At 43.2% G+C, this 20,839-nt stretch overlaps 1 protein-coding gene across 4 annotated transcripts in view; it reads right to left on the bottom strand.

Annotated features, from left to right (window-relative positions):
* The window catches only part of TMEM117 (transmembrane protein 117), a 208,887-nt gene that overhangs the window by 178,377 nt on the left and 9,671 nt on the right, over nucleotides 1-20,839 (bottom strand). The gene's annotated exons all lie outside the window — the stretch shown is intronic.

Raw genomic sequence — 20,839 nt, forward strand, 5'->3', positions numbered from 1 at the left:
GGTGGGATTCACTGGCCTTGATGAATGGTTAAATGTCCCGATTGTGCAGACAAGGGCTGATCCCATAAGCTCCAAACATGGACCTGGCACTCTGCTGGGAGCCGTTTGGGAAAGACCTCCATGATTGGCTCCTGGCCAAATGTTATCCCAGCCGTGCAGATGAAAGCAACTCCCATGCGGCTAGTGCAATGCTTCTAGGGCTCCATCTGTCCCTATATTCAACAGCTGGTAAGCAGGTAAATTAAATTCCTGTTTTATGGTACAGTGCCACAAACATAAAATCCCTGATAAAATTTAGCACAGCCATGAATTTAGCTCACCTGCAAAGAAAGAGCAATGGGCAATTAAAATACAAAAATGGATGAAGATTCTTGTTTTACCCCTGAGTCCGAATGATTCCATTCCATTCCTAGGATATCAGTTAGTCCGTCGAATTTATTTGCTAAAAAATCATTGGTCATGACAACACTACAGGAATACAAACAGCATCAAGGTAAATTTTAGCATAGGTGTCCCCAGCACAGTGGACTCCATGTTGTACAGTGGAATGTTGTACAGGCTGCTAAGGAATATATACAGATCTTATATGTAAGATCTTATATGTAATGTGTTTATATCCCCATCCACTGCCAAATAATAAATTATTATTATGTTGTTGTTGTTTAGTCATTTAGTCGTGTCCGACTCTTCGTGACCCCATGGACCTGAGCACACCAGGCACTCCTGTCTTATTATGTATGTTGCCACTAAATGTTAAAACTTTAAATTCCACACTTTAAGGGCCTCTTAAGATGGTTCGTAATATAAACACACTGTCGCTACCAACTCCACAATAAGAATGTCATTTAAAAAATTAGAAGTAGCTAAGTAAAAAAGAAAGAAAGAACATTAGAAGCACCAGGAAGAAACAGATCAAACCCAAGATCTCCTAACCAGCTTCAAATGCCCTATAGAACAAACAAATCTTTACAGATCCTATAAAAGCCAGTAGGGAGCTAGCCTGTTAATTCTTCTTCAGAAAACCTTTGGATAGACTGGATGTTACGCTCTATCCAACTACCAGCTAGGCTCAAATAGTTTAGAAACCAGAAGCAGAACTCTGCTTGGTGAGTTCTAGAGTTCTAGAGCTCTAGAGTGAGCAGACAGGTTCATACTAAAGACGACAGACTATTCTTAATCCAGTGTGTTTTATGAGAATTCAGGAGCTTCCCACCAAGTCCATCCACTACCCTATTTATTTCCATGTTTGGTGGGAGGAGCTGTTCCATTCATGCAGTTATTACTTTCTTTTCCCTACTCATGTGTAGCTCTGTGTGCCCAAAGTATTTTGTATCTCAGTCAATGGGAAAACTGGGAAAAGGAAGTCATCACTTGCAAATGATTCACAGCCACAATTCAGTGGGAGAACATTTGCTTGCCATGAAGAAGTTCCAAAGTTCAACCCCTGGTATCTCCAGGCAGGGCTGGGAAGACTCCTGCCTGAAACTCTGGAGAGCCACTCTGGAGAGCTAGAAGGACCAATGCTCTGTCTCAGCTTCCAGTGTTCCTCAGATTTATCACATGAACACAGAATGCCTTTATTTTGGATGCACTGGCCATGCTTGGACAACAGTATCTCAGCTAAATAAGCCAAGAGATTAATGAACCTCATCTCCACCTCAACACAGCCACTTGGCTGTTTCCCTCATGTAAACAAGCAAAATCACTGTTAGTATGGTTTCTTGTTATGTCTAAACCAGGAAACTATGGTGAGCAACTTCCAAAGTAGCCTGGATATGAAACCAACCATGGTTTCATATGCTCACTTGTTTGGAGGACATCAACCAGTTCCCTGGAGGACATCAGCCTGGCACAACAGGGAGCTATGCTTAACTTGAGACTCCTTGACTCTTGTGAAGGGAAGAGCGAAGCAACTGCATAAGTCTTGTTCATATCTTGACTTATGAAGCTGGACCGGTATTTCTCTGAAACTGATTTTGTTGATTTAACTAGGTGGGTGCTTTTGTGCATTGTGAGCCAGTTCCTCGAGGAGCATCAGAGAATATACCAAAGTTCTTCTGGGCTTCAAAGCAACCTTTAAAAGGTAGTATATGCCGCCATTTTCAGAAAGCAAGCTTGAGCTTCACTGCATGTGCAAAAGTCCCCCATGTGCCCACCTTGGAAGAATGGCAGATGAAGGTGATGGACTACATGGAACTGGCAGAAATGACTGGCAGAATCCGAGACCAGGGAGAAGAGTCGGTGGAAGAAGATTGGAAGAAATTTAAAGACTATCTACAGAAACATTGCAAGATTAATGAATGTTAGAATGATGTTGGAATGATTTTATGTGATTTTAGCAGAAATGTTACAAAGATTTAGGAAAAATAGACTGTTAATTGGTGAAAGGAGAGAAAGTAAAGTTATACTAATTTTAAGATAAATTTACAGGACAAAAATTTAAAAAGAGGGAAAGGATTTGCTGAAATGGAAAATTGTATCAGAATACAAAGAAGGGAGGTGTGAGGAGGTCAGTGAAATAAGTTAATGAAAGATCAGTAATGGGAAGATTTGTTGTATTTTTTATGGATTTTTCTTTTTTGCTTAATGGATTTCAATTCTCTGTTTTATGTTCTTTTTGATTTTTCCTTTTTTCTTTTTTTTCTTTCTTTTTCTTCTTTGTATTTCATCTTTTCTTGTTTAAAATGTTGTTTTTTTTACTTTTTTGTTGTATTTCCAAAAACTTTAATAAATATTTTATATAAAAACAAAAAAAAAGTCCCCCATGTGGCTCTTTAGATCCCAGCCTTTGCTAATGAGTCACACATTTCAGATCAGTAATTACTTTCATAAATAGCTAGTGATCTTGTTGATAAAATGGCTTTATATTTTTACAGTTTAACTAACACAGGATTTACATAGCTACTCCATGGTTCACTTTTTAAAAAAAAGAAATAACAAAAAGGTCACTGCTTTTCTAGAACCATATTCACTCTACTGTGCAAACACAGCCACAGTTGTTTAGACTATTTTTAGATACTTACTCAGCAAAGAGAGGTGTTTTTAACATGTATTTTCGGGGGGGGGGGACCAAGCTAACTACAGAAAAACCTTGCTTTGGTGACTTTGACTTGAGATGGCTTTGACATCTTAAATTAAAGAGAATGGATAATTTAAAGAGAAGAGATATCACAGATCTTTACAAAAGGCATCAGACTTGAAAAGCTAGTGAGCAGTCAGTGTTATTACAATATGGTTGTGCACCACAGATACTTAGGACTCTCCAAGTCAAAAAAGTCGGCTGTCAGGATGTTATTAGCATATAAATATCCCCATTTTGGTTTCTCAGTTTCTCATTGTCCTAATCTTAAGTTCAGTTCTCCATATTTCTGCATCCATTTGCAAAAGATTTTATTAAAAGTGTTCATGAAAATGTGTCAGTATTTTAGCATATGCATTTTTGTGCAATGTGCACATTTTTGCAACGTAATTTCCCCCAAGATAATGCATTTCTGTATGTTATTTTCACTAATGCTTGTATTTATATGCCCATATTTACCCTAATATATGCATTTTTGTATTCAATACCCAGCCTAAGAATTGCAAAAAGTGTAAATAGTGATGGGTGGCTCTGTTTCAGTTAATGTGTTGTTTCAGAAAGCATGGGTTCTGTAGGTTCACCTTTCAATACTGACTGAATCAGATTTCTCCCTTACCCCTACTTGGGTCCTGCCTGGCAGAGATTTTCCCCCCATTACTTGCCAGCCCAGTTTGTTACCATCAGTAGGAGGTACCCTGATCCCATCATCAGAAGAAGATGGGATGGTGGTTGACATGAGACAGGGCATTCCCAGTGGTGTCCCCGAGTATGGAACTCCTTCCCAGAGGATTCTGATCTGCCCCCACAGTTGACATATATAAATATCAGTTCTCATCGGGGTAGGTTTCCCCCTCTAGCTATTTTAACTTCTGCTGTGTGTGTGTGTGTGTGTGTGTGTATGTAATATAGTGGTTTTATGGTCTGTTTTATATCTGTTTATTTCAGATGTTTGTTTTAATGATTTGTTATTTGAAGCCACTCTGTACCCAAGAAGGGGGGAGGGCACAAAAACACCAAATACATGATGATAGAGAGCGAGATCTTCACTGCTTTGTGGCCCACAAATGACTACCTTCGTTTAATATATTAAAAATTGAAAAATAAGCAACTTGCTTGGTCATGTTTATTTCAGATGTTTGTTTTAATGATTCGTTATGTGAAACCACTCTGTACCCAAGAAAGAGGGCAAAAAAACACCAAATAGACAGATAGATAGATAGATAGATAGATAGATAGATAGATAGATAGATAATAGATATAGATAGATAGATGATAGATAGATGATAGATAGATAGATAGATAGATAGATAGATAGATAGATAGATAGATATAGATAGATAGATAGATAGATAGATAGATAGATGATAGATAGATAGATAGATAGATGATAGATGATAGATAGAAACTAGATAGATAGATACTTGATGGATAGAGAGAGAGAGAGAGAGAGAGAGAGAGAGAGAGAGAGAGATACCGTATTTTTCCCTCTATAACACGCAGGTTTTTTCTCCTAAAAAGTAAGGGGAAATGTCTGTGCGTGTTATAGAGCGAATGTGTGGTCCCTTGAGCCGTTTGTCCCAAGTGCATGGCATAAATCAGGCAAAAATCATATTGCGCCGTCACGGAGGAGAGGAGGCTGCTGCTTTCCTGCATTCTGTCTCAGGGTCTTACTGCCCACCCTGTTCTGTTTCGGTTGCTGTTTGCTCAAACGGAACAAAGAGCAGTGAAATCCCCTCCCCTCCAGGCAACCCCTCCCCTCCAGGAAAGCAGAGAGGAAAGCAGAGGTCCTTCCTTCTAATTCCTCTCCGTGCTCCGCTGCTGCTGCTGCTGCTGCTGCTGCTGCTGCGTCTGGGGACTCGGCAGGCAGCGGAAAACATGCAGATGAGAGAGAGAGAGAGAGAGAGAGAGAGAGAGAGAGAGAGAGAGAGAGAGGGCTGGCTTGGGTGGGTGGGTGTACTTTTGCCTTCCTTCCCCCCCCCCTTTAAACCCCTCTCCTGCATTCTTAGCCAGCTGCTTCTCCGCACACCCCTCTCGTGCTCCTTGTCCCTTCTATATTTTTCCTTCCCTCCCCACTTAAAATGTGGTTACAAAGCACGGATCCACATGGATCCTCAGGAACTTTGCATTGGGTCACCCTAAATTCACCATCAGATCACATAGCAATGATCTGATGCAAAAACAGGGCTGCAATGGTGCAAAAACGTGGTTACAAAGCATGGATCCACATGGATCCTCAGGATCTTTGCATTGGGTCACCCCAAATTCACCATCAGATCACATAGCAATGATCTGATGCAAAAACAGGGCTGCAATGGAGCAAAAACGTGGTTACAAAGCATGGATCCACATGGATCCTCAGGATCTTTGCACTGGGTCACCTCAAATTCACCATCAAATCACATAGCATGTCCATGGCTACAGCCTGCACCAAAAAAATCATGCACCCACTGTTGCCTGGGGCTGCAATGGTGCAAAAATGTGGTTACAAAGCATGGATCCACATGGATCCTCAGGATCTTTGCATTGGGTCAGCCCAAATTCACCATCAGAGCACATAGCATGTCCATGGCTACAGCCTGCCCCCCCAAAATCACGCACCCACTGTTGCCTGGGGCTGCAATGGTGCAAAAACGTGGTTACAAAACACGGATCCACATGGATCCTCAGGAACTTTGCATTGGGTCACCCTAAATTCACCATCAGATCACATAGCAATGATCTGATGCAAAAACAGGGCTGCAATGGTGCAAAAACGTGGTTACAAAGCATGGATCCACATGGATCCTCAGGATCTTTGCATTGGGTCACCCCAAATTCACCATCAGATCACATAGCAATGATCTGATGCAAAAACAGGGCTGCAATGGTGCAAAAACGTGGTTACAAAGCATGGATCCACATGGATCCTCAGGATCTTTGCACTGGGTCACCTCAAATTCACCATCAGATCACATAGCATGTCCATGGCTACAGCCTGCACCAAAAAAATCATGCACCCACTGTTGCCTGGGGCTGCAATGGTGCAAAAATGTGGTTACAAAGCATGGATCCACATGGATCCTCAGGATCTTTGCATTGGGTCAGCCCAAATTCACCATCAGAGCACATAGCATGTCCATGGCTACAGCCTGCCCCCCAAAAATCACGCACCCACTGTTGCCTGGGGCTGCAATGGTGCAAAAACGTGGTTACAAAGCATGGATCCACATGGATCCTCAGGATCTTTGCATTGGGTCAGCCCAAATTCACCATCAGAGCACATAGCATGTCCATGGCTACAGCCTGCCTCCCCAAAATCACGCACCCACTGTTGCCTGGGGCTGCAATGGTGCAAAAACGTGGTTACAAAACACGGATCCACATGGATCCTCAGGAACTTTGCATTGGGTCACCCTAAATTCACCATCAGATCACATAGCAATGATCTGATGCAAAAACAGGGCTGCAATGGTGCAAAAACGTGGTTACAAAGCATGGATCCACATGGATCCTCAGGATCTTTGCATTGGGTCACCCCAAATTCACCATCAGATCACATAGCAATGATCTGATGCAAAAACAGGGCTGCAATGGTGCAAAAACGTGGTTACAAAGCATGGATCCACATGGATCCTCAGGATCTTTGCACTGGGTCACCTCAAATTCACCATCAGATCACATAGCATGTCCATGGCTACAGCCTGCACCAAAAAAATCATGCACCGACTGTTGCCTGGGGCTGCAATGGTGCAAAAATGTGGTTACAAAGCATGGATCCACATGGATCCTCAGGATCTTTGCATTGGGTCAGCCCAAATTCACCATCAGAGCACATAGCATGTCCATGGCTACAGCCTGCCCCCCAAAAATCACGCACCCACTGTTGCCTGGGGCTGCAATGGTGCAAAAACGTGGTTACAAAGCATGGATCCACATGGATCCTCAGGATCTTTGCATTGGGTCAGCCCAAATTCACCATCAGAGCACATAGCATGTCCATGGCCACAGCCTGCCCCCCCCCCAAAATCACGCACCCACTGTTGCCTGGGGCTGCAATGGTGCAAAAACGTGGTTACAACACACGGATCCACATGGATCCTCAGGAACTTTGCATTGGGTCACCCTAAATTCACCATCAGATCACATAGCAATGATCTGATGCAAAAACAGGGCTGCAATGGTGCAAAAACGTGGTTACAAAGCATGGATCCACATGGATCCTCAGGATCTTTGCATTGGGTCACCCCAAATTCACCATCAGATCACATAGCAATGATCTGATGCAAAAACAGGGCTGCAATGGTGCAAAAACGTGGTTACAAAGCATGGATCCACATGGATCCTCAGGATCTTTGCACTGGGTCACCTCAAATTCACCATCAGATCACATAGCATGTCCATGGCTACAGCCTGCACCAAAAAAATCATGCACCCACTGTTGCCTGGGGCTGCAATGGTGCAAAAATGTGGTTACAAAGCATGGATCCACATGGATCCTCAGGATCTTTGCATTGGGTCAGCCCAAATTCACCATCAGAGCACATAGCATGTCCATGGCTACAGCCTGCCCCCCAAAAATCACGCACCCACTGTTGCCTGGGGCTGCAATGGTGCAAAAACGTGGTTACAAAGCATGGATCCACATGGATCCTCAGGATCTTTGCATTGGGTCAGCCCAAATTCACCATCAGAGCACATAGCATGTCCATGGCCACAGCCTGCCCCCCCCCCAAAATCACGCACCCACTGTTGCCTGGGGCTGCAATGGTGCAAAAACGTGGTTACAAAGCATGGATCCACAGGGATTCTCAGGATTTTTGCATTGGGTCACCCCAAATTCACCATCAGATCACATGTCTGTGGCCACAGCATGAAGCACAAAAATGATACATCCACTGTTTCATTCAGAATGTTTTTTTCCCTTGTTTTCCTCCTCTAAAAACGATGTGCGTGTTATGGTCAGGTGCGTGTTATAGAGCGAAAAATACGGTAGATAGATAGATGATATAGATAGATAGCTTGATGATAGATAGATAGATAGATTGATAGATGATAGATAGATATAGACAGATCTTCCTGATCACTGCTATGTGGCCCTCAAATGGCTACCTTCATTTACATCAACAATGTCCATGCCTGTTTCAGAAGAATTACTATTATTCATTATTAATAATATTACAATTAATCATCTTCTTAACCACCGTTTCATAGTGATTTACACATAAAATAGTTAAAAACTCTCTCTCTCTCTCTCTATATATATATATATAAAACAAGATCAACAATGGTAAAGACTCGTTCATCCAGCAGCAAAAGCCTAATACAGTAATTTCCCAGCTAACATGCGGCACTTGAGTGAGCAGCTACATGGTCAGACAGGATGATATCCAAAGATAACTGGCAAACTGTGGCCTCTCTCGCAACCCCACAGACAATATTTGGAGGAGTTAAAAATGTACATTTACTCAGCGGCACACAACTATTTCTGATGTCACCCTGATTAACTTGTTTCCCTGCAAACCAAAGGCACCTGACATCTGTTCATATTTACCTAGCCATATTTTAATCTGCAAACAGGGGGCTTTTAAGTGCTTCATTATAATATTACTCATTTCTGTTTGATTTGACACATCCAAATAGTGTGAAACGAGCTCGCTCCCATTTCCCTGCAAGAAAAGAACAATTAGTGGATGTAGTCGAGAGGCAGTGTCAACACAGTCTCCAAATAAGAGATGTGTTGCACAGGTCCTGCCATTGTTCGGATGACTTTGCAGAATATGGCAACCGTAGAGATCGCCAGGATTGTCTTACAAAGTTGGCAGGCACTAGTTAAATGTTTCTGGATCTCACTATTAGCTAAAATGCTCTAATTAACTAATACCGAGTTCTTTTTCGGAGGGATGCCAAGGAGACCCACATAGGTACCCTGCCCGTACGGGCCAGTCTTCCCAGACTCTAGGGTTGTGCGCTCATCTCACTCTAGAGGCCGGGAGCCAGCGCTGTCCGCAGACACTTCCGGGTCACGTGGCCAGTGTGACGAAGCTGCTCCAGCGAACTGGCACCAGAGCAGCACACGGAACGCCGCTTACCTTCCTGCTATAAAGCGGTACCTATTTATCTACTTGCATTTAGGGATGCTTTTGAACTGCTAGGTGGGCAGGAGCTGGGACCGAACGACGGGAGCTTACCCCGCCATGGGGATTCGAACCGCCGACCATGCGATCGGCAAGTCCTAGGCGCTGAGGTTTTACCCACAGCGCCACCCGCGTCCCAAGGAGACCCACATACCATGCATTAAATTAATTTGTAGAGCAATCCTACACATATGGGGAGCAGCAAGGAAAGGGAACTCCTGCTGCATGGGAAGAAGGGAGGCAGCTCGCAAAGCGCTGCATGCAACCCAACGGGATTTACTTCCAAATGAATGTGCTGCCAGTTTAGTTTAGGGAAAGCAACTGGAATTGTTTATATAGGCAACATAAACCTTTCAATCAAAGCAACCATTTTAATCCAGAGTCTATTAGCATTTTTCAGAGGAAGTCAAAGAGGTCGACATTAATTCCACAGCACTTCCTTTGGGGTGTGCAAGGAAGCTGCCAACCCGCAGATGAATCACTTCAATAACTTTTTGCCAGTATTTGTTTTAGAATGTTTCTATTACAGCCTGAACCCAGTAATCAACCACATTTTTTAAAGAAAAGAAAAGAAAAATCTAAACATTATATGGAATACGGTGTCTTTATGCTAAAGGTAAAGGAACCCCTGACCATTAGGTCCAGTCGTGACTGACTCTGGGGTTGCAGCGCTCATCTCGCTTTATTGGCCGAGGGAGCCGGTGTACAGCTTCTGGGTCATGTGACCAGCACGACTAAGCCGCTTCTGGCGAACCAGAGCAGCGCACAGAAACACCGTTTACCTTCCCGCCAGAGCGGTACCTATTGATCTACTTGCCCTTTGACGTGCTTTCAAACTGCTAGGTTGGCAGGAACAGGGACCAAGCAACAGGAGCTCACCCAGTCGCAGGGATTCAAACCGCTGACAATCACCTTAAAACAATAATGACTACGGAACCAAGTATCCCTCCCTCAGTTGCTGTTGTTTAGATCCCACATTTTTCTCCAAGGAGCTGCTCCTCCTCACTCAATCTCCACAACAACCCTGTGAGGGTTGGTGAAGCTGAGAGGCAGGGACTGGCACAAAGGCAGCCAGTAAGCTTCATGACTGAGTGGGGATTTGAACCCCATTCTCCCAGATTCTAGTCTGACACTTTTTTATATATATATAAACTTTTATTAGTTTTTTAACATATCATTTTCAACAGTAATTAAACATACTTATACATCTTATTCAATTTTGTTGACTTCCATCAGTCCTGTCTGAAAATTTTCCAATCTAATCTCTTATGCATTTCTTATTTTCCCTATTACATTTCAAACTCATAACCAATATCTCTATCTTTTTCTCCTTTGTAACACTTCGGTATAGTTCTCCTTACAAAACTTCTTGTAGTCCTACTAGCGTAATTTGTTGATTACAGTTGCTCTTCAAATAATTCATATACTTCTTCCAATCTTCTGTAAATCTCTGGTCCCGCAGGTTTCAAATCCTTCCTGTCATTTTGTCCAAATCTGCATAGTCCATTAATTTTGTCTGCCATTCTTCTTTCATCGGAATTTCTTCTTGCTTCCATTTCTGGGCTAACAAAGCGTGTTCTCCTTCATGGAGAGCACATGTCACGGTGGGGGCTGACAGGACACTCCAAAGTTGTGGGGCGGGCTAATTGATCGTTGGCCACTGTTGTGACTGGACTTCCCTTGTTGTTGGGAAGAAGTTAATGCTGCCATTTGTTGATTGACTGCCAGAAATGTTAAAACTCCCTGCACGAGGCATAGAGCTTCCTCTTTTCGCCCATGCATCAGATTGCCCATCCCCCCTCCCTTTAATTAGGGTTGTTCGCTTTGACCTTGCTATGCCTGTCATGGGGTCGTCTGCTCTTGGGGCAGGGGCCCGGTAGGAATTTTGTCCATCTGGCTGATTGGCTGGGGCCATTTCGTTTTTGCCTACTACGTAGCAAATCGTCACAACTTGTAAGGTTGCGGTTAGGCATTGGTTTTTGGTTTGGTTGGTTGAGGGGCATGGATTGGCTGTGCCTGCCCCTCTAATGCTGCTGCTGCAAGGGATTCCGTTAAAGGAAAACAGGGGCTCACCATTGCTTTTTTCCGAACCCTGTCAAGGGGCTAGGGCCACGCAAGAGCCCCTGGTTGCATTTGGGGAGGGCTGAGGGCAGGTTTCCTGCTTTGTCGCTACCCCCAGATGTATTCCCCTTTTCTGACTTTTGCAGGCTTGCGGAATGTCAGTCTGTCCCCCCATGGTGGGGGCAGATAGTCGCAACCAATGCCTAAGCAACCACTCACATATTTTGTATTTTAATAAAGTTTTGGCCAAAATTATGCCAAAAACCTTAAACAAAATTTCTGCATGATGTGTGAATTATTTGGGGTGGCCCTGGGGACCTTGACACGCAATACTCTTGCCCTGGTCTGACACTTTTAACTACCGTGTCATATTGTGGGCACAGATCTGTCCACAAAGATTTCTTCTGTCTGGGGAGAGGAATCTGGCAGAAACTCTCCAGGGTTTCAGACAGGAAGTTCTTCCCAGATGTACCTGTAGATTTCAGACAGACTGAACATGGGACCTTCTGCAGGTATAGCAGACACTATGCCTCTGAAACTGTGACTTCTTCCCAATCCTGATGCTTCTCCTTCCTTTGAATTCATGGAAAGAGGCCGAAATGATTCATTCTTCTTAGGTGATTTTGTGGGAAGGGAAATCCCAAGTGTTTGCAAAGGCAACATTATTTCTTCACTTTCTTCTCCTGCAATCTGAACATGAAAGTGAAGCACTGAGATGTCTTTATGGGACCCAAATCTGTCATCAGCCAAGCACTCATAACAGGAGTTATAATACCAATGCTATTCCAAAACATTGCAATTTCTACTCCACTTAAAAACAGGTTCGCAACCAGATTTGGGGCATCCTTGTTTCATAGCTGCATTAAAAAAATATTTTCACATTCTGTCCCCCCCCCCCCATTCTTTTAAAAAATTAAGCAACAGCTGAGAGCTTGCAAAATATCTAAACAGAATGTCACAAATCCTCTTTTGCATCAAAGGGTAGCCAAGCTGTTTCCTTTTAATTTGACAACTGCCAACAACCCAAACTAGATGTGCAGTTTTAACACATGCCTGATCCTTATGGCTTCCTGCACAAGAAAAAATGGGGGTGGGCGGAATATGGGAAGAGAAAGGAATCTCTGGCAGCACCACAGCAATCTCACGAAGCAAAACAGAGAATGTTGTCATAGGACTGCAGTTCTGCACACTGACCATTAGCAAGGAATGCCATTTTAATTTCAGAGGAGAGGAAGGCTGAAGGTCCCGATGTATTGTGTAGGAGAAAAAGCTTAAACAAAAAGATTTAGGTTATGCATGGTAGATATGGCATGCACACTGACACATAGAACCCTTAATGGCTTGAGTCCCATAGTGGTGCATGCTCTAGTTATCTTCCGCTTGGACTACTGCAATGCGCTCTACGTGGGGCTACCTTTGAAGGTGACCCGGAAACTGCAATTAATCCAGAATGCGGCAGCTAGACTGGTGACTGGGAGTGGCCACCAAGACCATATAACACCGGTCCTGAAAAATCTTCATTGCCTCCCAGTACGTTTCCAAGCACAATTCAAAGTGTTGGTGCTGACCTTTAAAGCCATAAACGGCCTTGGCCCAGTATACCTGAAGGAGCGTCTCCACCCCCATCATCCAGCCCGGACACCGAGGTCCAGCGCCGAGGGCCTTCTGGCAGTTCCCTTGCTGCAAGAAGTGAGGTTACAGGGAACCAGGCAGAGGGCCTTCTCGGTAGTGGCGCCTGCCCTGTGGAACACGCTCCCAGCAGATGTCAAGGCAATAAACAACTATTTTACTTTTAAAAGACAACTGAAGGCAGCACTGTTTAGGGAAGTTTTTAATATTTAATGCTGTATTGTTTTTACCACTTGATTGGAAGCCGCTCAGAATGGCTGGGGAAACTCAGCCAGATGGGTGGGGTATAAATAAATTATTATTATTATTAAATATCTGACTGTTATGGCTGGCTGTTATGAGCTGCAAGGGAGGCCCTTTTGGAAGATCCATTGCTCTGCAAGGTTCGAGGGGCTGCAGTGCAGGAGATGGTCTTTTCTGTGGTGCCCACCACCCGCTTGTGGAACACTTCAAGGTGTGTCTGGCCTCATTACTGTACGCATTTCACCAGGAGGCCATGGTGCATCTTTTTGCACAGGCATTTACAGGTGGGAAATGAATTCAGAATATCCCTCCCAGTACAGTTTTGCTGTTGGTTTTGCTTGCTGTCTGATGCTCTAAAAGTGGGAGGGGGGGTAAAGGATCCCTGGACGGTTAAGTCCAGTCAAAGGCGACTATGGGGTTGCAGCACTCATTTCGCTTTCAGGCTGAGGGAGCCGGCGTTTGTCCACAGACAGCTTTCTGGGTCGTGTGGCCAGGGATGACTAAACCGCTTCTGGTGCAACGGAACACCGTGACGGAAACCAGAGTGCACGGAAACACCGTTTACCTTCCCGCCACAGTGGTACCTATTTATCTACATGCACTGGTGTGCTTTCGAACTGCTAGGTTGGCAGGAGCTGGGAGAGAGCAATGGGAGCTCATTCCGTTGCAGGGATTCGAACCACTGACCTTCCGATCAGCAAGCCTAAGAGGCTCAGTGGTTTAAACCACCGCACCACCCGTGTCTGATGCTCTAACTGCAGGCTTAGTGCTGTGATGCACCATGTGACTTCCTCACTATTTTAAGTTGCATGTAACCCACCATGAGAAGGCAGGATAAAGAACAGAATATAAGAAACATAAATCTAAGTGACTCAGGGAACTGTAGCTCTCAACAATCCTATAGTACAATCCAGCCACATATTGACTCAGAAATAATGGGCCTTACTCCCACAGATGACTGCAACCTTTTACAATATGATCCACAATTGAAGTCCTGACCATTTTCACATTCAGGTGAAAAGACTCCTTTTCGTCTATTTTTTCTCCATGAAATTCAATTCCAACTCTTTAGGAGACGCAAGAGAATCAAGGCCCACCTAGGGACTGTTTTTCAGACATTTATTATTTCAACGTTCAGAGATTATTTCCAAGTTAGAAAAACAAAACCCCTCAAGTGAGGGCTGCATTGGATTCATACTGTGTATTCAGTGACCTCTGGTGGGCAGTTCTGTTAACTGCCTTCTTTAAGGGTCCAATTAAGTTCCATCAATCTGCAGCTTGAGTTTTTCCCAAAGCAACAGAAGCAGTGTTAGCAGCAATTCTTGCGAGGGACACTTTGGACTCAAGTCATGGACAGAAGTGTCCAAACTCTAACCAACAAAGCTAACCACTTGATTTAGATCAGGGCCCTGGAAATAAGGGAAATGATTAGACTGCTTCCTCCCCCGTATCGCAGCCCTAAATTAAATCAGGATTCTGCTCTGCTGCTTGTGGAAGATGAAGAAAATGTCACCGGGTGATCTAATTTTGGATTCCCATCTAACATGTCATTTGACACCCCCTCCACACACACACACATCCTTATTTACCAGGCAGAGGGCCTTCTTGGTGGTGGCACCCACCCTGCGGAATGCCCTCCCATCAGATGTCAAGGAAATAAACAACTGACTTTTAGAATACATCTGAAGGTAGCCCTGTTTAGGGAAGTTTTTAATGTTCGATCTTTTCTCGTGCTTTTAATTCTGTTGGGAGCCCAGCCAGATGGTTGCGGTATAAATAATAAAATGATGATGATGATGATGGTGATGATTAATGTGAACCTGGAAGAGAGGAAGCTGATGGAATCGAAGAGGTCTACAAGGATTCAGTTTTCATAGGAATCCTGTTCAAGCATTTGGTACCACAGGAGCTTTCTAGAACAGACCCAGCTAAACCCTTCAGCCAGTGGTGGACCTACATTTTGAGGGCCCTGAAGCTCAAAATGTAATGGGGGGCCCTTCTCCAGGTTTAGTACCAAGAATCTGTTTTGGTTGCAATTCTGACTGGCTGTCTGCAAGTGCAAAGCCAGATTTTATGAGTTGTCATTTCTACCGCACTGCTATCAATGGGACTGTTGGAGTCAAGATTTAATTTTGTGGGAGGGCTTTTTCTCTTGTAAGACAGTTCAAAATGTTTAACGGAGCTGCCCATCTCCATGTGAATGGAAAACACAGAAATCTTTCCCAGTTGGCAAAATATGAAATATGGACCTGCCAAAAAAATCCTGGATTCAGTAAAGGAGGTACCAGCACATCTACATTATTCTGCTGTTAACAAAATTGGGAAAGCATCAACGGAGCTTATGGAAGGGCTGCTTACTTCTCTATTTTTAGATGCCTACATTTGCATCATCAGTGGTCCATGGTGCCAAGTTTTATTTACAAGGCAACTTTCAATAAACTGGCTATAAACCACAGCTGGAAACTGATGAGCCTGAATCCACATGCAGCCGCTGATTGTCAATTCAGGTATTTATGATTAGGCCACTATTTAAAGCCTTCAGTCACATGCATTCTTCAGAAATGATTGCTATTATTAGGAAACAGTTGAGTTTAGAGCCAAAAGGAACAATATAATTTTGAACTATTGAAGGCACAACAGCAGAGAGATCCTATACATGGTTTCTTGGTACCAAGTTCCATTGTATTCAATGGGCTTACTCTCAAGTAGGTAGGTTTGTATAGGACTACAAGCTAAAACCACAAGTTTTTCACTGACATTAAATTCTGGACCAGTTTTACTCCAGACAGAGGTGGGGATTTTATTCCAGTCTGAGACTCAGGGTAGACAGGGCAAATGCAAAAAAAAGGGGGGGGGCTTGTGTAATAATAACAACAACAACAACAACAACAGTCAGGGCTTTTTTTCCAGCCAGAACTTGCTGGAACTTAGTTCCGGCACCTCTCAGGTGGGCGCCATTGCCAAGAGAACCAGGGATGCATTCATAGTAAGTTCCAGCATCTCTTTTTCTAGAAAAATTGTGCTGAAAGCAGCAACAACAACAACAATTTTATTATTTGCACCCTGCCAATCTGTACCCACCACTCTGGGTGGCTTCCAATGCATATAAAAACATAATAGAGCAATAAACATTAAAAAAAACTTCCCTAGACAGTCTCTCTTATACATACACACACACATGCAGATAAATATACAGACACATGAATTCATACACATTTATTTTCACATCTAACACACACACATTTCTCTATCTATCTATCTTTCTATCTATCATCTCTTTCTCTCACACACAGTAATTAGATTTGAAAAAAGCATTTCTTGTCCCCATGCAGAAACAAGCCTTGAAAACACCCATCAATTGGCTCCATTGCTTTTTATGCCTAGTTGTTTCTTGGGGGCGGGGGGGCGGGGGGGAGGCAAACAGAAAAAGGGGTTGCTATCAACAGTGTTGGGGGCATCAATTCATCCTGCTTCGATCTGCTCTGCGGTCAGCTGCAAGAAAGTACTGCCAGCGTCCAGAGCTTTGCTGTCTTGGCTTAATTGCCCTCTGCCTACCTAGCAAGGCATCTATTACATTCAATATTCTCTGACATTTATTTCCCAAGCTTTTATTATGCAGTCTCATAATGCCTTTCAAATAAACGCCACATTTCACCTGGGGGTGACACGATTTAGTTGCAGGCATAATACCCATTTATAAAATAAAAAAGTAATTGGGAAGCCAGATAAGAAAAAAAGTGAAATTCAGGAGAAATGCATGCTAAAATGTTGATTAATTTTCATGGGAACCTTATTTTATTTTTTAAATCACAAACTAATGCACAAATGTGGTGAACTGACCTTAAGGCTGGGGGGGAATGAGAAAACCAAAACTGACAGATACATTTTATGTTCAAGGTGATTTATAGAACATGAAAACCTGATGTATCCATCAGTTGCTTTTTCTTTTAAAAAAAGTATCAAATGTAAAGTGAGTTCATACATATCTTACTTCATGGAGTTCATGAAGAAAAGGACATCTCTCCCAATGTATCTTCTCTTAAAACAAAGGGGTCACTCTCCTCAAAGTTACATTTTTAATTTTGCTTTCAAGGCACTGCTGAACACATCTGACTCTCCCCCTAGCAATGTGGCAAAGAAAAAGAGAAGACTTAAATATGTGCATCTTTTTTTAATGACTCTTTTTAAGATGTTGCTGGATGGAAGTCGTACTGCAGAGTTTTCTTAAGCCCTGATTGTTTATGGTTAGAATCGATTCTTGAGCAACTTCCAATTTTGATTCCAATACCTCGACCTCTACTCTCAGATAGAATATCTGTAGTAGCTCTGCATTTGTATACTTTAATGATTACGGTTGCAATCTTGCATACACTGTTTTGTCTCCTCTTTTTTCAGCATCTGATCAACGTGATCAAGGCTTTATTGCAAACTGGCAGCCTTTATAACACCAGAGCAGGGCTGACCAATGTAGTGCCCTCGGATAGCGATGGGGGAGAAACTCAATTCAGTTAACAGCTAAAAGCGAACTTATTGAATTTGCACTTTTCAAAGTCTTGTGAGAACCAAAACACAGCCCTCCTTTGAAATTCACACTTCTCCAAGTTTCATAATACACTTCTCCAAGTCCATACAAAAATGCATATGTTAGGGCCAAGGAATATATTAGGACTCGCAGGTGGCGCTGTGGGTTAAACCACAGAGCCTAGGACTTGCCGATCAGAAGGTCAGCAGTTCGAATCCCCGCGACAGGGTGAGCTCCCGTTGCTTGGTCCCAGTTCATGCCCACCTAGCAGTTTGAAAGCACGTCAAAGTGCAAGTAGATAAATAGGTACTGCTCCGGCTTTTCCGTGCACTGCTCTGGTTCGCCAGAAATGGCTTAGTCATGCTGGCCACATGACCCGGAAGCTGTACGCCGGCTCCCTCAGCTAGTAAAGCGAGATGAGCGCCGCAACCCCAGAGTCGGTCATGACTGGACCTAATGGTCAGGGGTGCCTTTACCTTTTATACAGCTGCAAATATAAATGTTTTACATGCATTATACAAATGTGACACTAGATGGCGATGATGGGCTAATGACAAATTCAATATATATATTTAAAAATTAAGCATTTTCACAGCTTTTTTTATGTAAATTCCACCTTAGTGAAAATAGCACACTAGCATGCATTGCATCTGGGGAAACCACTTGCAAAAATGTGTACAGCATTTTAGACCTGCCTTGTCTCAGTGCAGACAATGGCACAGTTTCATAAACAGGTGGGGAAATAAGCTCAGCGAATGGAAATCCCACCAGTTCTTGTGTCAATGAAGATTTCTACTAAAAGCCTTAAACAAAAGCTGTTTACTTTCAAGTCTTAAAAGTCTGCTGCTCACCAGCTGCCTCTTTGACCCAAGGCTTTTTCCCCCCATTCCAGAGGCCAAATTATGTTTCATTGTGATTCCGGTTAGCTTGGTCACCTTTTGAATCTAAAAACATTCTATTTACTGATGGGATATTAGTAGTTTTTAATATATTAAAAAGTGCAACAGAAATCTTTTTTGGCCCAGGTGTGTCTCTACACACACACACACACTGTAGTACATTAAAGCAAATTAGTCAGCAAAGGTGAGGAAAAGCTTACTTAAGCTTTTTTCCACCTTTACGCATGTTTACATCTTCCCAGGGATTTGATAGTGCTTCAGCAAAAATGGTGTTAAGTCAGCATTTGCAAGGCTGTGGCTCTCTCTCTCATAAATTTCTGGCACTAGAGAATCCCCATGAACCAGAGGACTGAGCAATAGAAAATCTGAAATTATAGACGTTTTGTTTCAATTGTAAAGAGAGCTATGGAAAAGTAAATAAATATAATATTAATTTTCCATATTCCATAACAATTATAATTACAATATGCTGCCCATCTGGGAGACTCCCAACAAAATATCAAAAACACTGTTACTAGCTATTTCAAGTGGGTATGTGTCACTTTACAAAATAATATAAGCAAAGAAAGATAGGTCTCCACCTCCAAGGAACTTTCAATCTAATTTGCACAATGGGTAAGACAAGTGGAGGGTAACAAGGGAGTAATATATGCAAATACAGCTTGAGTCCCATAGGCAGAATGAGGAGTTCTATCTGACACTGTTGTCCAATTTGCACAAAACTTCCACTTACAAAACTGAACTTCCCCTCCCTCTCTTTCCCCTACCAGCACCCCAAATCTGGCCCAGAAATGGACATTTTCTGCTGTTGCCCCTGCCCTGTGGAATGTGCTTCCCTCCGTGCAACCACCAGTTGCTTCAAGTGATATATCCCTCTTGATGTCAACAATGAAACCGAATAGCCGTGGGGTCTGGGAAATCAGACTGAGCAGAATATAAATATAGACTGATTCACCACCTGAACCAGATCTGACTTCAGCTTTGCCTAGGAATAGGTCACGAACACAAGCTGTGTACTCAGATACACCTGTAATTTGAGAGGTATTTCTGTGCTCCTTACCTTTAAAATATTAAAAACAGGATCTGACTCATGCTTGTTTGGTAAAGATTACGAGAGTTAGCACGGCCGAAATCCTCTTTCACCAATGTATATACAGTGGTACCTCGGGTTAAGTACTTAATTAGTTCCGGAGGTCTGTTCTTAACCTGAAACTGTTCTTAACCTGAAGCACCACTTTAGCTAATGGGGCCTCCTGCTGCCACTGTGCAGCCAAATCACAAATTCTGTTCTCATCCTAAATCAAAGTTCTTAACCCGAGGTACTATTTCTGGGTTAGCGGAGGCTGTAACCTGAAGCGTATGTAACCTGAAGCGTATGTAACCCAAGGTACCACTGTACAGAGAACCCAGAAGCCAATTCAAGGACTGCTCCCACTGATTTCGCAAAAGGATACACATGTGTGTTGGATATCTGGGGTGATGGAGAATCAGATGAACTCGAAAACAGACCACACCCTGTGTCACACAACGGGAATGTCAGATGTTGAGAGTCTCTGACTAAGCCACATTTGTGGACTGAAAGAGATTATCACTTGTCAAGGGCACCTTATGATGTTCTGCATATAACTAACTACTCCATAAGCCAGCCTTGAACAACCTGATACTCTCCAGATGTTTTGGACTACAACTCCCATCAGCCACAGCAATGCTCATCTAAAATATTTGGGGGGTACCAGATTGGCAAAGTCTGCCATAAGCCAGTCTCTCAAGTGATGAACAAAATTTTGCCACACACCAATGCCTAATCACATATTAAAAGGAGAAGTGAGTGATAAGTCTTTGTCACCAAGAGATAGGATTTTATGCATCGCCACTTGCTAAGGTGATCATATGTGTTGGTGCCACACAGTAAATAATCCGATGGGGTACCCATCTGACAGATACCCCCAAGGAGATCAAGGCACCATATACAGTCCCATGCCATCCCCCCTTTTTATTCTCATAACAATTCAAATATTTAAGGTAGGTTGAGACAGGGTGACCAGACCAAAGTCAGACAGTGGGCTTTATATTTGAGTGAAGGTGAGAGATTTGAACCCTGGGCCTTCCCAGACTGCCAGGCAAGCTTCCTGATCTCAAAGCAGAGCTTTCTTGATGGTGAGAGGAAGCGGGGTGGTTTCAACTTTTTCCAGGGACATTTTGTCCAGACATCTACATGAAGCAAATGTAATCTGGTTGAAACCTACAAGGAACCAGGCAGAGGGCCTTCTCGGTAGTGGCAGCAGCCCTGTGG

Source organism: Podarcis gaigeae, assembly GCF_964106915.1.
Source record: "Podarcis gaigeae genome assembly, chromosome: 10".
Lineage (NCBI taxonomy): Eukaryota > Metazoa > Chordata > Lepidosauria > Squamata > Lacertidae > Podarcis > Podarcis gaigeae.